This window comes from Leopardus geoffroyi, chromosome A1, assembly GCF_018350155.1.
Source record: "Leopardus geoffroyi isolate Oge1 chromosome A1, O.geoffroyi_Oge1_pat1.0, whole genome shotgun sequence".
Taxonomy (NCBI): Eukaryota; Metazoa; Chordata; class Mammalia; order Carnivora; family Felidae; genus Leopardus; species Leopardus geoffroyi.
This window is the reverse complement of record NC_059326.1, coordinates 41775388-41803233: the sequence shown is the minus strand read 5'-3', so window position 1 is coordinate 41803233 and position 27846 is coordinate 41775388. Positions and strand designations below refer to the sequence as shown.

Sequence of the window (27846 nt, the reverse complement as noted above, 5' to 3'; positions counted from 1 at the left end):
AAAATAATTTCTAAAGCTGGCTTAACCAAGTCATTGCCTTGTCAAATTGGAATTTAAACAAGAAAGACAGAATGAACAAGAATTAGAAATTTGTTAAATAAAAAGGATGCCTGGATGGCTCAGTTGGTTAAGAATTCTACTCTTGGTTTTGGCTCAGGTCTTGATCTCATGGTTCGTGAGTTTGAACCCCAGGTAGGGTTCTTTGCTGACAGTGTGGAGCCTGCTTGGGATTCTCTCTGTCTCTCTACCTCTCATCAATCTCTCTCTCTCTCTCTCTCTCTCCCTCCCTCCCTCCCTCTCAAAATAAATAAATTTTAAAAAAGAAATTTGTTAAATAATATTTATGTGAGTCCCAAGAAATTGAATGATAACACTCAACAGTTTTCTCCTTCTTTGCATAAGTAAATACATGAGATGATGTGGAGGATGATGACTAATGTCTGACGAGAGGCATAGTGCTGCATAGGGATCTTTTTTACATATCTACATCAAGATATTTATCATGCTATATTGTGCACTTAAAAATGGTTAAAAGAGTAGATCTCATGTTAGGCATTCTTAACTCATTAAAAATGCAGACCCAAAATAAAATAAAATTTGAAAATTGTGAAATCAGACTTGACATAATAAATACTGCCAAGAACTGAAAACAAGCTCTTAATTAAAAGAATCATCACGCAAACTCATGTCATGTAAAGTTGTGACAAAACCATAAGTGTTTCCCAAACTTTCAGTTTATATTCCAAGACTAAAAAAAAAAAAAAATACATGAAAACCAGGACTATTAGTTATGTTAGCATTTTGTCACTATTAATCATGAACATTTTAAAACTCTTTTGTCTCGCTGGTTTGTTCGTATTACAATGAGTATATGGAAGCTCAAGATTAATAGCAATGTGAAACTAATTCATTCAGACCAACTGAAACTTGTAACCTTGAAAAAATGTCATAGTTTTTACGATTATGTCAGAATTAGAAAGATATACATTCTTTGACCAATTAAAATCCATTATCAATGACGACTAAAATTGTTTCAGCATGTTGGCCAAGGAATGAATGAGTTTGTTTTGAAATGCTCATTAAGTATGTGGTTTTGTCTTAAATCCATCTTTTGTGAATGATAAGATAAAGCCAAGCCATTATTTTCTGAACTGTTTCTTGGCCATTCTTACCTTGAATGTTACTTTATATATTTCTTGTCTGTTTTAGTTTTCTGGTGTGTGTAGTTAGCCCCTTGTTTTGCTCTTGTGTTGGCATTCAGAAGGAGTCAGAGGGTTGAACTGGCACTTGGACCATGCATTTTTGGCGTGCCCTGATTAAACATGTTAATTTCTACAGCTGTGTAAACTGAAAAAGGAAATATCATGTGGATGTGCCTGGAATTAGGAGCTACCATTTACACCCTTTGCTAACTTAATAAAGTTAATCGTGAAGGTAAATTATGTCTATTTAATATGGATTTTTTGGTCAACAGTTAATTCTCAAAAATCTGAAAAGAAATAATGTTATGGTGAGCAGAGGTGCCACTATGGGAGTCCGAACAATTTCAAAATTGAATTAATCATTATCACTAAACTAATATTTTATACTAATAATACCTTTAAAGCTCATGACAAAATGATTTAGATCAGATAAAATTAATGAGCAACAATCTAAAGAATTTATTCTTTTAGGCAATTCCATTTGAGTAGTTCTCATTAGTCTGAAATCTAGAATTTACATATTTGAATAATTAAAGTATTTTATATATTTCATAAGCTATCCCATCCTTCAAGAGATCATCCATTTCTTTGTTACCCTAGATTTATTTCATTACATCCTTTTTCCATGAAAAGAATGCTGGTCCATGACCTAATGAACAAGGAGGAGAAATCTTTTTGGACATTTCTCCAACTAATTAATTAAAGAGCTGATTTAACAGTAATCTTTGTCTAGAAACCTCTGTGGTTTTATGTAAGAGGAAGAACATATATCCTCTCTTGGAAAGACTAAAGTATGCTGTTTTATCCCCACTTTTCTCCCATTTTTCTTAAGAGTGCATCTATATACTTTGGGTATTGTCCAGGGACCTTGGTGGTGATGTCTAACATTTTAGGTATATACTTCTCGGACAGCCATTGCAAGGTACTCACAGGAGAGTCAAAGCCAATTGCTGTCGGTAACAGCCAGTTTTGATGCCGTCATGATTTGTCACTAGATAAGAAAGTGTCTAGAAGTAGGAGGTAGAATCCTTCCCCATACCTTTATGTGGTTGGAAAACATAACAGGTAAATTTATGGTGTAGATACAATCAGATACATTTGTCTAGCATTAAGTTTAGATTAAGGACCCAACTAGTTTATTCTACTGGAGTAATGTTTTCAAATTTGCTATTTGCATACATAACCTGGCAGCTAGGTGTAATCTAAGGATATATAAAGAAATGGTTTTAAGATTTATAATGTAAAAACCTAGAAACCTGTAGAGTAGAAAAGAAATGTAGTACTGAGAAGTCATAAAACATGCACTGCTTCCACCCAGTTTTTTTTTAAAGATACTTTTAGTGTTTTTCATTATTCACCAATGATTATTCTTTTCCTCTTTTAATTCATTAAAATAAAAACCCTAATGAGTTTAGTGAAAATATAAAGTAATAAAATATAAAAGAACTGGCTTAATGTGGTTTTTGTTCTGAAGATCATTTTTATAAAGATAGTTTATTGGCTTTGGAAACTCTGTCCTTGCATTTATGAATTTCAAAACAAACCCCTGAAGTTAAAACACTCTATGCCTGTATATATTTTTTGAAATATCTTTTAATAATTATTTAAGAGAAACCAATTCTGTTAGAGTGGAAGAATTTATTTAAAATGTATCTTGTTGGGGCGCCTGGGTGGCGCAGTCTGTTAAGTGTCCGACTTCAGCCAGGTCACGATCTCGCAGTCCGTGAGTTCGAGCCCCGCGTCGGGCTCTGGGCTGATGGCTCAGAGCCTGGAGCCTGTTTCCGATTCTGTGTCTCCCTCTCTCTCTGCCCCTCCCCCGTTCATGCTCTGTCTCTCTCTGTCCCGAAAATAAATAAACGTTGAAAAAATAAATAAATAAATAAATAAATAAATAAATAAATAAATAAAATGTATCTTGCTTTGCAAAGTACATGCTAAAATTAAACAATTTTTGCTTCAATGTATGTTAGGTGGTTGTCCTAATAATTTACTGCCCCTCTTTACAACACAAAAATATTAAAATAGACAAAAAACTCACCCCAGTCTCTTAAATTTTCATTGCTTTGAGAATACAAAATTTGTCTTCAGCTCTGGTGGATACTTGTGAAAACATTGGCAATATTCAGACTTGTTAATGCAGCTTGTCTGCCCGTACCCATACAGGAAGTACTCCATTCGCCAGAGATCGTACAAATAACACACTTCACTTGCTGGTGAAGTCACATCCAAAGAGTGGTTTTAATGTTCTAGAGATGTAAATGGAGTGTATGGTAGAATGGCAATAAAAAAGCAATTTCATTTAGGAAAACTCATTTCTTAGTGTATATCCTGCAAAGGGATATTGTTTGATTAAAATAAAAGACATTAAAATTCAATAAAGACAGGATGATCATGGCTGAAGAAAGTTGAGTCATTTTAAAGTTAATTATGCTTGCAGTTGATCTTGTGGCTGTGTGGCTGATATATGTGATGTAAATCTGTATGTTTCCTTGAAATCATATCATATCTCTATGTTGGATGCATGGAGGAACATGCTGGCAAGGAAGAAAATTTTTTAAAAGGCACAGAAAATAAGAATAAGAACATAAGAGGTTCTTTACAAGAAGAGGTTTGAAAATAATGTTCTGTTAGATACATTTGTCACACATTTTCATTATTGAAAGAAGAAATGCAAAAGAGCTTATTACCAAGGATGTAGAAGACCTGGTCTATATGAGTCCCACTCCATCCATTTGTTACCTATGTGCCTTCAGACTTGACTTCACGGCATTCTGAATTTATTTTCTCATCTATAAATTGGAGCTGATGGTGTCTGTTCTACATATATCATACTGCAAAGAACATAAAAGCTTTATATACATTGTGAAATTAACCTATTTCAAAATATCTTTATTAGTCTATAGTATTTATAAATGTAATATTCGTTACAGAAATTGATTTAACTCTTGAAGTCTCCGCCAAAATCTAACAATTATTTCTAGACATCGAACACAAGTTGATAATAAATTAAGCAATGGCCTAATTTCTTTTAGCAGTGGTTTGGGCAGTTTCTCCTATAAATCAAAGTAGCAAGTGACATCAGCATTGGTATACATGCCTCTTGGGTCAAAAACCATAAATGCACAAGGGAAATTCTGAGACATTCTTTTATGGCAAACATGCAAGATCTCCTGATACAATCATTACTGCATTGGCTGAAGTTGGCCTGCTTGTAGCACATGAAGGTATACATATATACCAACTGTTGGTGGAATAACTCACATTACGTAGAGAGAAATTCATTCAGTGTAAAGAACTATTCATCAGTTATGCCATACGTTTAAGAATCCTTACTGCTTTTTTTTTTCTTTTTTACCTCAATGTGACTAGGCATTTTATCTTGTGTGATATTTGTTTACCTCAAGGTAAACTTTAATTCACTCAACAAATGTATACTTGAAAAATTAAGGAGAAAATATAAACTTACGTATAGACTATAATGGGTTGTAGAGTTGGATTCGAAAATAAATTCTTCTAACCCTTTATTAACTCCCTTAACATAGTAGAGCTGCGATAGCTATTTGGTGGCACGAAACCAATTTGAACCTCATGAAAGCCATGGATGACTTCAAAGGATTTGGTGAGAAACTAAAAGGGATGTGTATACAAAATTTTGTATAAATTATAATAGGCCCTGAGCCCTTCCTCTATGAATAAATCGTGTGGAACAATAAGCTCTTATTTTAAAGAATAAACCCTAACTAGAATCTCTCAATTTAAAAAACAACAACAAAAACAATAACAGCTGTGGCAACCACTGTTTATTGACTGATGACTGCATGAGAAGCAGCATACCTTACATGTATTTATATTTTAATGAGCTAAACAAAGATACTATTATATTACTAACCACATTTCATAAATGAGATAAGTGATATCTATACACATTAAATTTCATCCCAAGTTCACGCAGATAAGAAATAACTATTTCAGATAAAACTCAGGTAAACTATGGGAAATGAATTAAAGCAGTTCCTGTTTTGAAGACACGATGTTGGGCCAGGAATGAAAAATAGGGGTGTTCCTAAGGAAAATGGCAACTCCACACTGAAAATCTAAGAAGGAATGAGTGTTTAATCTTATGCTGAGTCACAACGTTTGTACAGAATTTTCTGTATAAATGTTTCTCCTTGATCTTGGGTTTCAAACAGACCCGCTTACTTTTGTTTAGGATCAGACTGTCCAGATTATAAACATGATGGGGTATATTGAACCAAATGTTTCAGTATTGGGCAGAACTATCCTTCCTCATCCTCCTTGACTATTCATAGCTACCTTTCTTACTGAGTTGGTTTCAGTGCTAGTATTTTAGGACATCCTTGCTGTTTTGATAACCACAAATCTTAATGACTAAACACAATACCATTTATTCTTATACACTGTTCAGAGTGAGCCTGAGATGAGGTTTTTTTTGTTATTACACAATTGGCTAGGTCTAGACGCCTCTCTCAATCCTTTAACTCTTTTAGACAAGTAGAGAGATATGGAAGAGGTTCATGTGGGATTTTATGGGTTGGGACTGCAGATGATGAATAACACTCAATGCACACATTGCATTGGTCAGGTCAGTCACATATCTGCTATCCACCAACAGGAAAGAATGGGAAAGTTTTCTTAATGAATGCCCGGAGGAAAAAAAAATAGTTTTGTAAATAATTAACCAGACTTCCATTCTGTCCTAGAATGGTTTCCTGATTGAAATAAGCTATCAACAGCTATTTAGCATGCCTTCCTTTACTAGTGCCTAAATAAATAGGATACATGGTGGGAATGCCCAGTTCAGATAAAATAATTTGCTTCTGATGTCAAAGAGTGGCCAGGATGCTCTTTTTTTTTAATAAATAAACTTTTTGTTAAAGTATAATATAGTTAAATAAAAATCCATAGAAGTGTACTTGCACAAACTGAAAACAACCACATAAACAGTGCCCAGATCAAGAAACAGAGCATAACCTCCATCCAGAATTTCTTGTAGGGGTCCCTTCCAATTCCCTTTTAGTACATGTCTTGTGGTGAACATATGTGTGGAATTATTTTAGGTGTATACATAGGAATGGAATTACGGGGCATAAGACATGTTTATTATTATTATTATTATTATTATTATTATTATTATTATTTATTTGTTTGTTTTTCAGCTTTAGCACATACTGCCAAACCAAGCAGCATTCCAGAGTTGTTAATGCCAATTTACATTCCCACCTACAGTGCATAAGACTTCTGGGTGTGCTACATGCTGTCCTCCTTGGTATTTTATGTCTTCTTCATTTTGGCCATTCTATTGGCATATAAACTATTTCACTGTTATTTTATTCATATGTCCTCAATGGCTAATATTAGTAAGCATCTTTTTCAGTCACAAAGTGTTCTGATTTATGTGATGGGAATCCCACTCCTAAATGTTATTTGTTTCTGTTTAATTTCAAATTATGTCTTGAAAATTGAGAAGGTGCCATTGTGTTTTCTCTCCCTTGTTTTTAACAAGATCTGAATGCAGGAACTATCCACAGGATGAGATCTGCATCCTAGATTGTAGTTTTCTCGTCATGGAGGAAAGTGGTAACAGGGGACCTGTTATGTTTGATCATAATTCCTTTACTGTACACCAAAGAGAATCACCTATTGTCTATTCTCACCTGAACTTGGAAGGAAAATGTTTTATTATGACTGTTTTGCCATTCCTAAAATTTGTAGCTTCTGAAAACAATGTTCATTTGAAGAAATCAGTAAGAAAAATCTAACACACCGTTGAATGGAAATTGCTTATAAGCTTTCTCTCTTATAATTTTTCTTTCACTTCAAAAGAGATTACAATCATATGTTATATATGAGTTTAAGCAATTTAAAGGTATGGAACTTAGGCCTGTATTATCTTTATGTCAAGAATTATAACAGTTTAATTGAAATTAAGGCACAGTTTAGGTTTCCATACTCAACTGGATGTGAAAGAATGACCTCAGAGGTGAAGTTAGTATACCATGCTGTGTTCAGAAACAGAGTTCAGGATGTAGATGTTGAATTGAACAATCCAGAAGCAATTCTGGGAGGCCTAGAATTATTTTTGGAACCAAAAATGGATAAAACTCCTAACGGTCTCCAACACTACAGAGATTATGATGACTATCTCCATATGTAATTTAAATTAAAATAACACTGAGCCATAAAACAAATATAAGAAAATTTAGCAAAATGAGGTTTATTATTATGGTTACCAGGCAATGATTTTTTGTGTCCCAAATTACTTTGAAAAATAATGCTGTTGCTTTTCTGACAGTCCTAATACTGTCAAATCTGTGAGCTATTAGAATGAAGAGTGAATCTCTGGTATCCAGGGTCCCACGATAATACTAAAGAGAGCACTAGAGAAAACCATCTTCTGGCTTCAGACGTTGGTTCCATTAGGATCTTCCAGTGTGCCTCCGCCTTCAATCATGGGCTCCTAATACAGGGTTTCTCTTCTTAGCTATTCAGCTTTTTGTGAATATCTGTGAATGATTAAAACAGAAACATCTTGTAGTTCATCCATTATTCTCAGGCGATATATAATCTCTCTAGTCTCTGCTTTGTCTTAATGAATTCAATTTTAATGAATATTATGTGAAAGTACTTTGCTATATATAACATTAAAGCCTTAACGTGTGAGTGAACATGAAATGGGTTAATCTTCGTAAAGTTATTAATACATCTTAAAGTATTATCACCACTTTAGCATATTAGTGACTTCCATACTCTGACTTGGCTCATGTGATAAGAAAGCAATTAGAATACTACCAATACAAATATTATGATAAGAGTTTTATATTGAATTACCAGCTTTGATAAAACCCTGGTAGTTTCCATTTAATAACTGATTTATATGCTGTAGATAATGTACTAATATCCACTATGGACATGATATTTAGGTAATCATATATCCTGTTTTTCTTTTTCCAAATGTATCTCCACTTAAAAAGAACTGGTTATAGACAGAGCTCCTTTGTCAAAAGCACAATAATTTATAGTTTTACTTAATTCTCCACTCACAAATAATGATTAATTTTACCAGCTACTTTCCTAAACTTATTTGCTATCACCCCCCCAACACATCCTGCAACACAACTTATTTTTAAACAATGAGCAGTCTTCCCAGCCCATATAATGAATTCCTTTGCACTTTTGTCATCTTCCCAGAATGACCTTCTTGGCTTGTGATTTCCACATTCCCGATTTCTCCTTTCAGTCTTAAATCAAACCTCACTTTCAATGTAGCCTATACTGATTTCTAGGCAGTCAGACATTTCCTTCTTTGGACTCTCCTAGCACATTTTTTTTCCCATGCTCCATTGTAGCATGTTTGCATTACTAATGAATTATTTTTATAGGTCACTCTCCTTCTTATAGACTAAGAATATGATTCATAGACTCCTACTATTATGGCTGGCATATCATGGAAACATTCATAAATGTTTTTATGAATGAATGACTGTGTTACAGTTTAGCTTTAGAAAATAGCTTACAAATGAAGTTAAAATGTTTGAGGGGCACCTGGATTACTCAGTCAGTTGAGTGTGGGACTTTTGATTTTGGCTCAAGTCGTGATCCCAGGGTCATTGGATTGAGCCCTGGGTCGGGTTTTATGCTGAGCACGGAGCCTGCTTGAGATTCTCATTCCCTCTCTCTCTCTCTCTCTCTTTCTTTTTCCCCCCAACCCCTCTTGCCTACTCACATTCTCTCTCTAAAATAAAATAAAATTTAAAATAAAACATTTGACCATTATTTTCATTTTATATCAATGCCATTTTAAAACGTACATATATTCTAAATTCATGGAATTTTTAAAAAATGATGGCAGTTTTTACTACTATATTTCAATTTTCTTGGCTTTCTTCATACTTTTATCTAGTTGACAAGCATTGATCACCATTATGTGGTACACACTGAATTCTACTAATGATGCAACAGTGAACAAAACTGAGAAATTTTCCACTTTAATGTACCTTGCTTTAGAGTCAGGGAAAAAGGAACACAAAAAATGAATATGTGACATATGATGTCAACCCAAGAAATGCACAGCTGCTTTGATTAAGTTTAAAGGACAATTCATTTGAACTTACCTTCTAAACACTGAAATTCGACTGAGAATACGAACAAAAATTATCTGATACATTGTGTTTTCTATGTAAAATCCAGAATGCTTATACCTGATAAAATGCCCTGGATATTTGTCAGTTTAAAGAGAATTGGGGAGATTCATGTGAAGATCTTGTCAGAAAAATGAATCAGTATCACATAGATAAAGTTGCCTTCATTACAGATTTGATCCATTTCTTGAAATTTTCAACCATTTTCACAGACTATCTTGATAATTTTGTATTTTATATATTTCTATTGTCCATATACACTTTAAATTAGAGTAACATTGGATCCAACTCTATCAACACTACTTTATTTAGCCCTTAGGTCTAAAAAATTAATTGTTGCCTCTTGACCATAGATAATATCTATCTGATCATGCTGTTGGTTTCAAGCAAGATTATCCAAACAAAAGGTCAGTTAACCTTGATTATGATTGAAATAAAGATCCAATTGTGAAAGTCTAATTAACACTCTTTCTTCAGTTTTTACGAGGACAAATGCTTATTTGACTAGCTCTGCAACTTAATATTACATCTACGAAAGAGAGCCTTCTAATTTAAGAGTATATAAAAACAACAAAATATATTTTACCTGACTTAAATGTGGGCAAATTTGAATGGAACCAAGGTTTGAATGATATTTTTAATACCTAGCATATTAATACATGAAGTGTGATATTTTGTATTGGATGATAAGCATTATAACATTACAACTGATTATAGCTTAGGTTCTCAACTCCTACAAACCAATTAAGAGATACACTTTAATATGAATACATACATGTGTTTAAATGTATGTCAAGAAAAAAATTTGTTTCCGTAGCATGTGAGTTGTTCCTATTAGCATATAGGCATTATTCTCTGGTCTCTAGATCTGTTTATGAAATAGATAAATAGCTTGAAAAATAAGTTTCTCATTAATTTTCAATTACGTGTTAATTACGGTAATTTTTACGAGAGCATTTTTGTATGTTAAGTTAGATTTAAAAATCTGATGAAAGTGAGGGAAGATTAATTGCTTAGTAATCATAAATACAAAAATGTGAAAACTCCAAAGGCACTAAAATTAAACTAATAGTTAACGTTTATTCTTTTAATTAACATTTGGCAAACTTGCTATTGCAAGTTAGTGTGATATAATTTAGTTGATGAAAATTATAATTGACATTTAATAAGTGTGTTGATTAAAATATATGTTGTTTTGTCTTCCATTTCAAATGACAATTACCTGCTTAAGCATCCCTTTCATTTCACAGATTAATAAGAACAATAGAATTTTAATATTCTTCTGGCCCCAGGACTGTTATTTATATGATTTATACTTCATAGGATTTTCCCAGTACAGAATTTACTACCTTGTAGTAAATTAGACATCTTCCTAAGGGCATTGAGCCGTATTTTCCTGGTGTGCACAATCTATGCCCTGGGAGTAATTGAGGCACATTGGGAGCTGTGTGAACTCGTATGGACCAGTGGGGTGCTATTTAGTAAATAACTACTTAGACTAGATGGTAGTCACCATTTCTTCCTCATTCTGAAGCTATCATTTTTGTTTTCCAAACACTAGCTACAATTCTGCCTCCTTGCTTTCTCGTGTCTTCCGTCCCACATTCACCTGTGACAGGAACATGTAGTGGGCCACAGAGCACTAATACTGAGAGGGTCCTGACAGCTGAGAAGGGCGGGATCCAGAGTAGGAATTTCTCTTCTGTCTTTTCATCTCCTCCAACCATCTTTTCCTCTTCTTTGCTTTCTGTAAGGATTGATGAAAAATAAGTTTTCCCACCACATTCATTAGTCTTTTCCTTTGTAGTCTGCGTTTTTCTTCCTGCTGCATCCTAGTACTTAAAGAGGTCTCTGTCCAACTTACCTTTCAGGACAAGACATTAATTCATCTAATTTTACTAAATATTGCATATTTTAAAATTCTAAACAATAGCTTTCATGAAAAGGAATTTTATTTCAGAACATCAACCGTGTTTTTATAGTTAGAGTAAAAACTGTGAAGAATTGACTACTATTGCTTTGAAAGTTTTCATTCTCTACTTGCCTTAGGTAAATTAACTCAAATCTCAGGTATCATGTTGTCATAAATTCCCAGAGGCAGCTCTAAGCAACCTTCTCATCTCATATTCTATCCGCCTGTTGGATTTTCACGATATATTGGGCATATTAGACCTGGCAATGCCATAATATTCCATTTGATTCAGAACTTCTGTGTAGCTAAGGTTTACCTAAATATAAACATTCGGCTAATAAATATTATCTCCTTTATTTTCTAATATTTTCTTGAACTCAAACTTTTCTTGAACTTACTTACTTACAAGTAAGTAAAAAGAATTTGCTTAAATAAAACATATTTCCCTATATATAAAAGAAATTTCACACAGAAGAAAACTACACCATTAATATCTTTGAAAATACAACCAACAGAAAAAAATCTTGCCATTTGAAGCATATTCCTCGAAACTATTTAGAATTACTAAATTGAATGTAACAAAGTAGTATTGTTGATCATCAAAACCAACATTTTTAGAAATCTGCCCATTGACCGAACTGGCTTATCATTTCACTGGTCTTGTTTCTGTAGTCTATGAAAGCATAGAAAGGAGCATGATGAAACACAAACCCTAATAAATCTCAGAAGTCATTACAATGCTATTGCCCATGTTTTTGCAAGGTTTTCTTTTTAAAGTGTCTCTGCATATCACCAGTGCTTTTTAAGCAATCACTTAATGTGTTTGTAGGCATCTTGGTTTCAAAATATAACATATTGAAATGAAATGTTTTTAGTTCTACTTTAATTTTGCTAAAGATTTTAGTCAGCATGTATTGTTAAACTATTGTATGTTCATGTTATACAGGAGAAAACTAATATTTGATTAGTAACATAGTAAGAGCCTTAAGAAGATCTATTAATATTAGATATGCTGCATGTCCTTTATGGACTTACAATTCTAACAAACTATATCATTGATAAATAGACATAAACACTGAACAGTTTGAATAGGACCAAGCAGCATAGTGGAAAAAAAAACAGATTTCTTTGAGTTTTGGTCTCTTCTCTACCATTTGCTAGCTTTGTTATCTTGATCAATCTGTTTAGCCTGTTTGTATTTTAGTTGCCTTTTTATAAAATGTAAATATTAATACTTATAGCATTGATACGCTAATTAAATTAGCATATAGAGAGTACTTTGTATTGTTCCTTACACATAGAAGATGCTGAGTACATTTTAAATCACTTGTTATGAGTCAAAAAAAAACCTTCAAAATTTTCTTCTTTGAATGAGAATGTGTAGTAATAGGAATTTATGCACAATTATAGATGCAGATTTGAGCTGAATAAAATATTATTCTGGGGCATTTTGGTAGCTCAGTCAGTTGAGTGTCTGACTCTTGGTTTCAGCTCAGGTCATGATCTCGAGTTCCATGAGTTTGAGCCCTATGTCGGGCTCTGTGCTGGCAGTGTGGACCCTGCTTGGGATTCTCTCTCTCCCCCTCTCTCTATACCCCTCCCCTACTCATGCTGTCTTGTTTCTCTCAAATGGATAAATAAACCTATTTATAAGAATAAATAAATAAGAATAAAACTTATTTAAAAGAATAAATAAATAAGAGTAAAACTTATTCTTCCCCTTTCCTCAGAACGACATACATACACTATCACCACATTTCTTCGGAAGGCGTAATTGGTAAGATGTACAGATATTGCAGTTTTATTTAAACAAAGTGTTCAAACTGACATTATTCAAGTATGCCTTATTGCTAAACTGTAGACTTGCAAATTTATTTGTGAATTTGTGAATTGCTGCATCCAGTCTCCTTATGACTTGGGAATTAACAGTTCAAATTTCTCCCGAACTTTGAGAGGAGGTTTTTTTTTTTTTTTTTTTTTTATGCCTACACCCCAGAACTTTTGTGCCTGTGTCTCACTTTGAGTCGGTCTAAAACTGTAATACTTACCACATCATATTTTAAATGACTGTTTACACGTATAGCTCCCTCCAGTTCATTTAGCAACATTCCAAGACTCTGCTATGTGTCGGTGATAAAATGAATCAAAATGTTTATTATTATCCCAGAGGCAATAGCAGGGTAAGGAATCAGAGAGAAACCCTTGATGGCAGGACCCTGTCACCATGTTGTTGTTGCCTGGCTACTAACACAGGGCCAATGTTTTTTCCTGTACATGTACATGTTTGCTGAATGAATGAATGAATATACTGTTACTCCCTCACTGGAAGAATTTAACATCTTTAAAAATGCATACTCCACTGTCCCTTGAAGAGAACACTATGCAGAGCCAAGATTTGCAGCTGGGAGGAAAATAGAGGACTAGTTTCACTCTTTCTTACTCTACTTTTAGCTTAGCCTATTCTTATTCTGACCCAAATTTATTTTATTTATTGATGTCGAAATATGCCCTGATAGTATGATCCCATTTTTTTTTTTAAAAAGTACAAGTTTGTCTGTCGTTAATATAGGTGAATATAAACCAGAATACTTACAGTACCTGTCATTGTGTGGTTGAATTAAGAATAATCTTTATTGGGGCGCCTGGGTGGCGCAGTCGGTTAGGCGTCCGACTTCAGCCAGGTCACGATCTCGCAGTCCGTGAGTTCGAGCCCCGCGTCAGGCTCTGGGCTGATGGCTCGGAGCCTGGAGCCTGTTTCCGATTCTGTGTCTCCCTCTCTCTCTGCCCCTCCCCCGTTCATGCTCTGTCTCTCTCTGTCCCAAAAATAAATAAAACGTTGAAAAAAAAATTAAAAGAATAATCTTTATTTCTGTAAATGTTTGTAGTAAACATGTATTACTTTAGAAGTAGGAAAAAAATAAGCTATTTTTGAAACAGAGAAGTAACTCGGACTAGAAACAGAATGTATAATGGCCAACGGGTCTGGATTTGTGCCCATCTACATACACAAGTACAGTTTCTAGGAATGTTATTTATCCTCTGAGGCACACTTACCTCATGGTGAGGAGGATGAGTCGATGAAGGTACATTTGATTTGCCTCACTGGTATTTGCATTCCTCTGAATAAGCCCTGTAATGCTAAGGATGATCTGGATTCTAACATGCTAACTTCACGATCTGTGCTAGTACCTTTAACAAAATGTCCTTGACTATCAACAGCAATCATTGCTGTGAGCTTGTCTGCTAGTGATTCAAACCAGTTGACCTCAGTCTTAAGAACTTTAAAAATAACCAGCAAAAGTTTTTTTTTTTTCCCCTTCTCTTTAGCTACAGGCCATTGTTCTGTGTCCTTATATCTTTTGACATGTGAATGATGTCCTTCCCTTAGTCACACGGTTACCTTGAAGATATTTATAGACCGAGTTCAGATCCCACTGAGGGAGCTCTTCAGTTTGCACTCTTCAGGCTCCATGTTTTGTATCCTCCAAACCTCCTTTGTAACATATTTATTCTGGCAAAAATGTTCTGTATTAAAAAAAATTTGGGGGGGGTCTATTTTTCTTACCTACTGTGGGTGCAAAACAAAAAAAAAAAACAAAAAAAAAGCGAAAAAGGAAATGAAAAAACAAAAATCAAGTCACACCAGGAGATTTTTGTGGTTCACATAGTCGTCATTGAGTATTACATAATTTCTCCCACCCCCACTCCTATTTGTACTGCTGCTTCTTCAGGAAATGACATTGGCTTGTTCTCCCCATGCACCAAATTCTTTTGTGTACATTCTTATTAATCCCTTTGGCTTTCCTCAGATGTGTCATTCTTTAAATGCTTTATTTATCTATGGTCTGAGTGTAATCTTATATTTTGCTAAATTGCAGTCGTATCAGAATAAATTTTACTGTATAAACATATTTTGCCACAAAGCAAATAGGACACAGTGTGCATTCTTTCTTATTTCAGGTCACCATTGTAAAACTGCGTGTGCTAGAACTAATTTAATCATATGCATGCTACAATAAAACTAACGTTCTCTTCCCTCTCTTCGTTATTTTAGATCCGATTGTACACAATGAAAATGTGGCTATGAATCCACCAAATGTTTAGTTATTTTTATGTATAGATTTATTTTTCACAAATTTAACTTTCTTTAAATGTTGAGGCATACCTTAAAAAGATTGATATGTTAATTGCTGTCAGGTCTGAGCTAATTTTTATTGACTTGACTGACTCCATTTTTATTGACTTGAAATGATTGGTAAAACAAGAGCTGAATTTAATAATACAATTGATGAAAAGGAAGAAAGACTACCTGGGAATGATATAAGCCCATTAACCCTAGATATCTCGTACATGCATTCAGTCACTCAGCTTCTATCCAGTTGATATATATAAATATATATATATATCTTTATCGTAACTCTATAGTAGTAATTTTTTTTTTCTCTACTTGGCCGAGGAGGCAGCTGAGGATAAAAAGATTAACTTTCCTGAAATGTGTATTAGCACTCTACTGTCTTTTACATTTCACTACATTTGCAGACTAATGTTTGTCAATAAAAAGATGACACAGTTCCAAGGTCTGTCCTGAGGGAGTTCAGAGTGCTACAGTTTTACATCCATTCTGTATAGTTCCTTGCCAAGACCTTGATCTAGTTTCATGGGACTATAAGTCAAGCTTACAGTAAAAAGTTTAGCAATTTTTGTATAAAGGTTGTGCAAGGACATGTATTGTTCCTTATGACCTTTGTTAATATTTCTAATATGGTTATTATTAATTTAAGATAAAATTTTCTGACATTTATAGATTCACTGATTGTGATTTTTCTGTATCTTTTATGCATTGGGTTATACAGAATGAAATCAGATATTTATTTATTTATTTATTTATTTATTTTTCAACGTTTATTTACTTTTGGGACAGAGAGAGACAGAGCATGAACGGGGGAGGGGCAGAGAGAGAGGGAGACACAGAATCGGAAACAGGCTCCAGGCTCCGAGCCATCAGCCCAGAGCCTGACGCGGGGCTCGAACTCACGGACCGTGAGATCGTGACCTGGCTGAAGTCGGACGCTTAACCGACTGCGCCACCCAGGCGCCCCATGAAATCAGATATTTTAAAAAGATTGTAGACAAACATGATCCACCATCTAATATAGAGATTCATATACAAAACTTCCACTGAACTTTTTCAAAATATCAGCAAAAATGGGATAGCTAAAATGCTACTACTTATAGCCAAATAATGTTTTGAATACAAATATTTTTACAATAAAGAAGAGAGAAAATTATCAAGCTTTAGCTTTCAAGTTTACTTAATAATGTTTGATTACCTCAAAATATATAATGCTAGTTCTCCAGTTGTATTCTTTATATGTATTGCCATTTTTACTGAGCTTCGTTCATTTTCTTTCATCATCATCAAAAAAACACATTTACTGAGGGTGATCCCCCTTGGTGATGACTGAGCTTACCATGAAAAACACCTGTGAAGTAGAATACTCGATGCCAAAGTCTCCCAAACTTGGTTGATGGGCTTCTTTATAAGACTAGGTTCATCCAATCCTCAATGAACCACACTTAAAAAAAAAAGTGGCTAGGAAAGGTATATTTTACATTCTCAAAATTTTTAATAGGTAAAGGAAGCCATTCTGTGAGGATGCAACCCAAATGGAAATGGGGCAGTTACCCAGATTTTATTCCTGGGCTCCTGACTTCCAATTTACAACTATGACAAGAACAAACTTTCCTATCTAGAATTCATACAAAACATGAATCTATGTAAACCAATGAGCTGCTAGTTTCCCACACATGAGATTAGATGGATTTGAAAAGACATTCATTTGTAGACAAATAAAAGAGATATAATAGCAAACAAGTCAAGTAACTAAACAAGCTTCATTTTGCCAATGAACGTGCAGGCAAGAGGTACTATAGATAATCAAGGATTATGCATTAGGACTTAACTGTTACGATAGTGATATAGCTTTGTATTCAGAAGTATTTACCATCTATATTAAACAATTATTTTTCACAGATTCATGCATGGCATACATTAGTAATTTAGAAAATTAGTACCTTTACAAGTGGTGTTTTTTTTCTATTTACGTAAAAAAAACATTTGTTAATCTTTTCAAAGCAACAGTGTCCAATTTTCTGATGTTGGCATTGTCACTGAAACCTGTTCCCTTTTTCATTTTTCCATATGTTTGTATGCCATAAAAATGACAGCACATAGCTCACTGACTTCAAATTAAATATATAATATCAGAATTTATACAATAGATAAACTAGACAGTAATCATGCTATGTAAGATTCTGTGATAAAATGCTCTAATTATAAATCATGTTAAAGAATTGTTTTTAATGTGGAACTCCACTGGTACATTTAGTTTCCACATATTTACTCTTAAAAATAACAATGATAATAATAGTAATAATAATAATAATAATGAATAGTGATTTCAGTGAGTGAGTTTTCAACATTACATGGTGTAATTTTCCCCATGTTTACGAACAGTATCAACGTAAACCTAAATTTGTACTGTTCAAAGGTCAAGCGGTAATCTGGAAAATACAATATATTAAAATAGATGCTTGAATAAATTAAAGGACTATTTAAAATATTAACCACTTCAGTGGAGGTGTTCTCTCTAGATGTGCTTTAAGTTCAGAGAATATACTTATGGCTCATATATTCTACTGAATATCTATGGTTGAAAAAAGATAAATAGAACTATGCTGTTTACTATTCTCCTCAGACTGCATTAACATGCAAAACCCCAATTCTCTGCTTCTGGCAGGCAATATTTTTTTTTTTTTCTTTTTCATTAATGCAATGAGTTGAATAGAAAGAAAGAATCACTGTCCTATTACCTACTAAACAGACTAGTGTCCACGTGGCCAATTTGATCACTTTCTTCCATAATCAGTATTTAGTACAAACCAAGAAACATTTTGCTCCTACCTCTCCATTTTCTATCATGGCTATCAGTACTGATCAGCTTCTGTCATTACAGCATTACGTTATGATGGACATGTTTATAATTAATTAGACTATAACTTAGCTTTCATTAATTACATTTTGGATGGATGTCTTCATTTCTTGCTGCTGATGAGATTTGATAGGGATTAGAATTCTTAATGAACTTCAGAAGTCACCCCTGTCTGTTCAACCAAGAGTGTATTTACCAAACTTCTAGTAGGATACCTTTTTTTTTTTCCTTTGGTATACCACCCACAGATGTCCAAATGCGTCTAATTTATAATAAACACTAGTTATTCTAACAGGAAGGATTTTGTATAAAACTATTTCCCCAAAAGTTTGGCCTGCACATATACATGTAAAATGCTATGCTAGATAATCCTAGTAACCTGAACATATACATTTCAGCTCCCTCCTCAACTCCTAAGACATAATTTATGCCTTGGGAGAATTTTTTAAGAGCACTTTTGTGAAACAAAGGCACATTCATAGGCAAATCTTCCCCCCCCCCCCATTTTCTGAAAATAGGTTAAGCTCTGAGGCCATTGGGATGGATTGTCTTCCCAAATAAATGGACAAAAGGTCTTTGATTAGATTGGAAAATTAAAAAATAAACTTGTTATTTACTAGCTGTGGTTTGTTGGATTCTTGCTTTTATTAGTGACAAGCCATGGGAAACTAAGTTACACATTAGTGCAAAAGGAAGTCGCTGAGACTGCTGCACCATTAAATGTTATAACTTCAGAAGGCATTGGGAATAAAAAGTTCACTGTGACCAAAATCGTCCAACTTTAATGGTCTTTATCTGTAATGTCTTTCACAAAGCTCTTTAGGCAGGAAGAGAGATGAAGTTTTATTGGTTTACTAGTGACATATATTCAAACAAGATATGTAGTGCAATATTCACTATTCTTTTGTGTCTAACAGCAAGTACCATAAAATGATGAACATAATAGAACTTTAGATTTTGAATTTTTCATTCAAATTATGCAAAAGAGTTGTTCTGCACTGATACTAGCATTCCATTTGTTATGGTTTGACCATCCTGTGCAAAAACATTATTTCTTTAGCAAATGAACTGTGATTGTATGTATTGCTTTTAGGTATAACTGCAAGTATCATTGATGAAGTTTCCAGGTATCTATTTCTTTACTTTTCAGTAGAGTAATTGAAAGTAAAGATTGATTAGTATAATTCTAAGCATTGCTAAGATCTTGCAGAAGTTTACATAGATTTAGCCCCATGCCTCTTACCCTGCAAATTCTGAACAACTTTAATGTTTATTTATTTTTGGAGGAGAGAGAGAGAGAGAGAGAGAGAGAATGAGAATGAGTAGGGGAGGGGCAGACAGAGAGAGGGAGACACAGAATACAAAGCAGGCTCCCGGCTCTGAGCTGTCAGCACAGAGCCCAACATGGGGCTTGAACTCACAAACCGTGAGATCATGACCAGATTTGAAGTCGGATGCTTAACCGACTGAGCCACCCACGTGCCCCCAGACAACTTTACTCAGAGGACAATCAAATAAAATGATGAGTCTAATAATATGATGACCTTTTCTTTCTCTTTTTTTCTTCTTATTTTTAAAAATATACATGTGTATTTGTTTTGGTAGTATAAACTTTGGGCAGTGTACAAGAATGTGTAATAGGACTTCAGAATTATCATGAACACTTATGGGACAATTGGGAAATTAACAATGTTGCCATCCAGTGGCACTTAATTCAGGTTAGGTTTCCATTTTCTGGTCTGTGGCCTTTATAAATGATAGAGTCTCAGTGTTGGAGGAGACCATCTGTCCAGGTCGCCTGAAGCTTAGATTCTTACTATACTACTCCCAAATGGCCTTTCACACAATGTTTGTATATCTCTGGGGAAAGGAACTCACACCTTCCTCTGAAGAAACTCAATTTTCTTAGGCTTGCTCAGATTATAAATTTTGTTTTTTCAAAAATTGAATAAAAATCCATTTTATCATTATCACATACTTATCCCACTTAGGATCATACAGAAAAAGTCTAATATCTCATCCACATTAGGGGCCCCCAGGTGGCTCATTCGTGTATGCGTCTGACTCTTGGTTTCAGTTCAGGTTGTGATCTCACGGTTTGTGGGATCTAGCCCACATAGGACTCTGCACTGATAGCGTGGGGCCGGCTTGGGATCCTCTCTCCCTCTTCCTCTGCCCCTTTCCTGCCTGTGCTTGCTTTCTCTCTCTCTCTCAAAATAAATAAATAAAATTAAAAAAAATCTACTGCCCAATCAGTACACTTTTGGAGTCTTGGATATGATCTGAAGGAGGGTTTTTAGATATTCTTAGGATTTATTTTAATTTTTTCTTTGCTTTTTTTTAAATATTTTTTTTCTTTGGGCTGGTAATGTGCACTGTCTGGTGGGAGTCCATAAAGTGCCAACAGTACCCAAATGTTGTCTCCTTTCAACTTTGACTCACACCATTGAAAAAGTAGATGGTTTCGGAATTCTCAGGTCACACTGCTTTCAGAGTGCCCAGAAAAACAACAGACAAAAAATACAAAAGGTTTTATTCCACATGCTATTGTCATTTATTAACAAAAAAATTTTTTTCATCCCTTCCACCCCAACAAAGTAGCAATATCTATTAAAACAGCTTGGAATTCACTGAAGCAACAACACTTAGAATTTAGTAATGAGGCATTCCTCTGGCTTCACATCTGTTAACATTTTTGCCGTAGACTAAATTTCGAAGGGAAACCAATAAAAATTCCTGACAGTAATCAGGAAATATTCTGAAGCAATTACACATTAGAAGCCCATTCTTATAATATGGTTTTTAAGGTGAAACAATATGTGATCTCATATGAATTAATTTACAGCCTCCTTGTATGTAATACAATGATTCATCTTTTAGAATCAAAAGGTAAAAGGCATAAGACTGATGCTTCTGTCACTTCCCTCAGTTTTTCCTATTATCTTGTATCTCTTTTATTTTTCATGTGGCTCTTTTTTTCCCCCTTAGCATTCTTATCTATCTGTTTTTAAGATGATAATGTCTTTCATTCTTTGAAGTTGGATGAGGGTAGAAGGGAACTGGGAAGTGGTTCCAGAAGAAAGACAGAGCATGATAAGGGAATGCAAGATAGCAGCAGTCAGCACAGGGTGGAGCATCTGGTAGCAAAACGATGTGACAGTTGTTATACATTGGGTACCACCTAGCCAGTTACAGTAGAACTTATTTGTGGGTCGTGGAAAAAGATATGCCGTGGATTCTACCCGTGAAGAAATGACGTTTATCACAATGTGGACAGATTTGAAAGTCTGGCAATGTAGAGCAGGGGGTCACTGAATCTGAACTGTTTTCTGGAACAGATGCATTTGAGGGAGGCATTCTGGCAGAGAATGTTTCCATCATAAACACTCCCTTGAACTTTCACTTCATAGCACAGCTATCTTCATTTAAATAAGAAGGGGTGAGAGGTAGATGGTCAAAATAATGTTGGAGGGAGAGCTAAGTTTTCCTTGACATTATGGATGTCTTTAATCACATTCTCTTTTAAAAATTAACTTACAAAATATCTTCAGCCTGTTTATTTTAAAAACTTAATCCCAGATACTACATTTGGGTCTACCCAGTCTCATCAATTTATCTCATTCACAATTTTAGCATCAAAAGTCTCATCTATTAAGACCATAGTGATGGCTAAGAAGTTATGAGCATCTTCCTCTAAGCAATGCTAGTTCTTTTCAGTGTATTATTTTTATGCTTTCAGAAGTCATACTTGTCCCATTTTTATAAGTCTATCTCTTCACAAAGGAAAGCGGATATGCATGTGGTTTTGTTTGTGCGTCTGTAACATTTTTACCATTTCAAAATTCAAATCTGTTTTTTTTCTGTGGGGGGGGGCAAAATAAAAAGTATGACATAATGGTTGTCATGTTGAAATATTACACATCCAGAGCTGATGGCAAATTACAGTGTGAAGAATTGTAGTAGTAATTTGATCACATGGGCAAGTCTGATCTCTCAGAAATAACATATGTTCCACATTTTCAGCAGTATTTGGTGGCATACTGCAAAAACTCTAAGCCTTTGAACTTGTTTAACTCCTGGACTTTATTAACCCCTGTCATAGACCATTCAGAGCTCAAGTGCACAAAGCAAATGTATTTATGTTTCCATAAAGTTAAAACAAGAAGATCTTCCTCGGGATCATAAAACAGTCCATACATGCCCCCCTCCCCCAACCCCCCCACCCCCCCACCCCCACCCCCCCGGGAGCTTTTGTCATGCCAAATGTTCTCCATCCAGGAAGGGAAGAGTTGTGGGAACACTCTCCTTTCTATCAAGAAGGGGCTTTATTGCTGTAAGGAACCTGGGGCCAGCTCAAGAGTTTCATGTAAACTTTGCATAACGAAGGCCCTACTTTATTTTGTAAGAGCTGTACAATGCGACATATGCCAAAGTAAATAACTGTTGTAGCTAAGTCAGCATCTCCACAAGTTTGTAGAAAACCAAGCCCATTTGTTTATTTTCATTGCAGTTGAAAAACACTGACACATGAAAGCAAGTTGATCAAATCTGTTCCAAATTGCAGAGTGAAATTTAAAGTGTTAGGAAAGAGATGAAAATAAATGAACTGCACAAAATGCATGTCTAGTCTTTGATTTTTTTTAATGTAGTCTTCTTTTTAATCTTTTAGGATAGAAATGTATTTTTTTTTCTTTCAATTTTCAAGTGTTTGAAGAAAGGGCCCCTTTCTACCTATTAATCTAAGTGAGAATTTCATATACAAAAGGAAAAAAGTACATTTTAACATTAGATACCCACGACACAAGTTTAATATCTGAAACTGAGTATGTGAAGCTACATTAGGAGACAACTTTGGTAATTTTTAGAGGGACATTTATTTTTTGCTCGTTTGCCTCATATCAGAGGTCAGTAATTAGTTTACAATCACAAATTACAGCTCAATCTTAACAAAGATTGTTTTTAAATAAAAAATAGTAAATAGTCTGAGAATTCTTGGAAAAGATAATTTATATATTAAATCTGTGACATAATAGGTACATGGGTGTTCATAGAACATATCACTAAATAATTGTGAACATATTAAAATTGTAGTGATTTCAGAATTTCTTTAAGGACAAATTTAGTATTTAAAAATCAAGAACTATACCCTTGCGACCATAAGTAAATGGCCATACAGGAAGATGGTAAGATATGAAAACATGGGAAATGAATTATAGGCACTTGCATTTTTTCCTTGTAAGATTCCTTGTCTTGTGACAGTGTTACTCAAACGTGGAGGTGTCAACTTGCAGAACAATGTGCTTGGAATTAGGCACACGATGCTTGTTAACAGTAACAAGGCTTGTTAATCTAAATCTCTGCAGACTCCACTGAAAATATCCTTTCGTGCATAGGGGTAGCAAATAATGAACATATTCCCTGTGTGTGTTTGTTTAGCTCAAGCAGTGCCTTCAGCTTTCCCTATAAAACATTTTAGATATCTAGAGCAATTTACCATATCCAGCCTTCAGTTCGCTTAACGTCATGCCAGATATTTTTACTCAATTAACAAAAGGACAAAAATTGTGCAGAGGCCAAAGGAAAGCAACTGAGATACAAAAAGTGAGTACAAGTTTGGACACCAGGATTGGTATGGAAAGGCTGTTAGCCTAAGGGAGGAAAAAGTTACTTTATAGCATTGTTCAGTTATCTGATTGTATCTTATATTCAGGATACCAATTATCTATCTCTACTGAAGGGGAAAAATAATACTTAAAATTAAAGAGATTATTTAATTTATACATAAATAAAGAATAGCTGTAAGCGTTCTATGATAAATGTAGTAATAATATAAATAAAATCTTCTTTCCAAAGAATGGTGCATTACAGAAAAATCCTTCTTCCTTGCCTGGCCTATATCTATGCCGATAAAGGAAGGTCCTATTAGTCATATCCCTCTGACTGGACTATAACTCTGAGTTTTGGATGTAATTTGAACAGGGTCCCAACCATTCATATCTGCTCTCAAACTGGTCTTGAGAGTTCTATATGTAAATTCTCCTAGGAAAAGTTCAACAGCAGAGAATTATTTGATATATGTTCTTATGGTCCCTATATAGATTATGGAATTGTTTTTTCTATTTTATTTATTTTCTATTTTTTAAAGTTTGGAGTGCCTGAGTGGCTCAGTCGGTTGAGTGTCTGACTTCGACTCAGGTCGTGATATTGCGGTTCATGGGTTTAAGCCCTGCGTCGGGCTCTGTGCAGACAACTTCAAGCTTGGAGCCTGCTTCAGATTCTGTGTCTCCATCTCTCTCTGCCCCTCCCCCGCTCACAGTCTGTGTCTCTGTCTCTCAAAAGATGAATAAATGTCAAAAAATTTTTAATTTTAAAGTTATTTATTTATTTTGAGAGAGAGAGAGAGAAAACCAATGGGGGGGGGGCAGAGAGAGAGTAAGAGAGAATTCCAAACAGGCTCCCCACAGTTAGCGCAGAGCTCAACACAGGGATTGAACTCGTAAACTGTGAGATTGTGACCTGAGTTGAGATCAAGAGTTGGATGCTTAACCAAATAAGCCACCCAGGCTCCCCTCTTTGTTGTTTTTCAATGAGGAGTATTACTTGAAAATATCTGTAGGGTGATATTTCTATTTCTCTGGGAGCAGCTCTCCACTCTAGTGAATGATACTGAATTTCAGCATCTATAGCCACATTGTAAGTATCTGTCTAGATCAATATTGAAATAAAACCATTTGGAAAAGATTGACCTTACACGAATAAAGGTTGTACACATTTCAGAAGAGAATCTCTTTCTTATATACACACATAGTGAATTTCTCTTCCTCGCTGCCTCTAAGGTATTTATTTTAGCATATCTGTGTGTGTATGTATGTATGTATGTATGTATGTATCGATTGATCTATCTATCTATCTATCTATCTATCTATCTATCTATCTTCACTGGTCAAAGTCAAGCATGCTAGCCAGGCTTTCAAAATTGTAAAAGTCAGCATTTCAAGAATTTTTCTGTAACATTTTAGGCAAAGATAAATGATATTTAACTTACTACACCAAGAAGTGATTATCCAATTTATCCAGTTTAAGGAAAGATTTCAACTGATATGAATGTCAGTCTTTATGTAGAACTCTCTTGTCATTAAGAAGGTCAGAATATTTCTTCCCAGCGACATGACTGAAAAATTCCAATCATTTAAGTGATAATATAAGTTTGGGACATTTAAGAAGCAAAATCAAAAGGGAAAATAAAACTACAGATGGATATTATTTCTTCTAACTTTTACTTGTTACCATTATGGGGGCTAACAGAGGCAAGTATTGAATTTGTTTGAAGAACTCTGTCAGCAGTTAGGAATTTCATTGTTTAGGGGGGAACTTGTGGGTTTTAGACCAGCTTATTAGCATTCATACAGCCTATTTCTTTTTTTTTTAAGTTTTTTTTTTTTTAACGTTTATTTATTTTTGAGACAGAGACAGAGCATGAACGGGGGAGGGTCAGAGAGAGAGGGAGACACAGAATCTGAAACAGGCTCCAGGCTCTGAGCTGTCAGCACAGAGCCCAACGTGGGGCTTGAACTCACAGACTGTGAGATCATGACCTGAGCTGAAGTCAGATGCTCAACTGACTGAGCCACCCAGGCACCCCATACAGCCTTTTTCTTAGTCAAAAGTTTTTACAGATCCCTGGCAACAGAGAAGCAGGAAAAAAATTAAATTACTAAAATCTTCTGTCTGGTTTAGGAATAAAAAAGTTAGCATTTTGTCTTCCATTAAGGTAGTTGATACAGAGCTTGTGGGTCAAAAAGAGTTGTATGATTCTAAGTCTAAGCCTTCTATTCAGAAGGCACTATTCAGTGAATGAGTGATACCCAGCTTCTCACTCACCTCCTTACCCCCCCATGCTCAGCAACATTTCTGTCCTCAGGAGCTAAACTTTTTACCAAGAAGTTCAGGTATGACTGCAGGGGCTGGTGAGTTTCCAAATTTCTGGCCTTCCACTTTTCTGGAACACCAGAAGTCATTCATTTTGAATAGTAACATCTGGCCCTGAAAGTGGCCATAATAACTAAGGAAAATAATCAGAGAGTGACATTGGCACAAGTTGTAGTTTCCAGTGGCCACTCAGGAACATTCAACATTACTTATGGGATTCTGTCTAATTTCCTATTCTACACTGTGCTCAAAGGTATGAACATGCCACAGTTTGGGCATTGCAAAACTATGTTAAAATGCTAACCCTTACGTGGAGAACACATTCCTACATTGTAGTCTTCCTAAAAATGCCATTCTTTGACACCATTGAGCTTTTTCTTTTTTTTTAAAGAATAAGTGATTTCAGAAATACAATTTTATTTCTCATATTTCCATTATTATCATTACAGATAAAAATAAATGCAGAGGCTACTTTTCTCATACTTGGCAGTTGTAGTTTATTACTTGATATCCAAGTTAAAAATCTAAAATTGATTTCCCATGTGAAGTGAGTTTTAGCCAACCATCTGCTTAGGAGAGGGGAAAGGCAGACAAAGCTCATTCTTTCCTGCTGCTGCTTCTCACTGCTGTTAAGTGGCTACTGGGAACCTTAAAATAGGATTGCCAGGTTTAACTTTTCGGAATATGGAGTAGGCATATGTGTCTACCAGGGATTTGGGGCAGGGTATGTTGTACTTAGACCAGTGGGACTAACTCACTTATTAGATCCTGACGTTGCTGAATGCCATAGATGGAAGCCCAGATGTCACAACCATGTTCTGCTTTCCATCTCATATTCATGATTCGGCAATAAAAATGGGATGATCTTGACTATACGGGCCACCTGGGAACCTAGGTCTAGACTTCAATGTTATTATAATACCTGGATTGCTTAATCTAGTGGATGGCAGTTTTCAGAATGCACACGTTAAAGAAAACTAGCTTTGGTGCTGGCTACAAATTAAAAGGATATCTGTGAAAAAATAAACATTCTGGTACCAAAGAATTTGTGATGATGTTCAAATGTAGAAAATGTTGGAAACTTTACTGTTCTGGGTACACCCAATTGTGGAAGAGAATTTCTAGCATTATAGAGTTTGCCATTACAACATATGCTTTAATAGGGAAAAAAAGGTGAAAATAATTAGTACAATACCTAACTAAATACTTAAATCTGATGTTTGAAGCTATATTTTGAAATGCGGCAAATAGTTAATCATATTTTAAAAGACCATGGAATTCATAGGAAGGCAACATAATGTTAAAGGTGTTTTCTATCAAAATATATAAAAAATATTATAAACCTGTATTTATTTTCTCATATTTATGGGTTTTTCTTGGCTTCCTGGCTTCTTTTCTTCATTTATCAAAGTCTGTGTGGTATTCAAGCATTAAATCTCTCTGGTCCCACATGTACTCATCCTCATTTTAATCTCTTCCTCTCTCTCCCTTGCCTCCCATCCTATTCCTGTCTGTCTTTCTTCCATTGTGTTACCTAATCCTTACGTATAAAGAATTTCTATACTGTCTGCTTTACTTCACAGAATCCTTAAATATGTTTCTATAAATTTTGAAGTAGGGAGATTTTCTTCCTTACGTGTCAGTGCATATTT

The 27846-nt window shown here is 34.7% G+C and overlaps 1 protein-coding gene across 7 annotated transcripts in view; it reads left to right on the top strand.

Annotated features, from left to right (window-relative positions):
* Positions 1 to 27846, top strand: part of PCDH9 (protocadherin 9) — a 929325-nt gene that overhangs the window by 790745 nt on the left and 110734 nt on the right. The gene's annotated exons all lie outside the window — the stretch shown is intronic.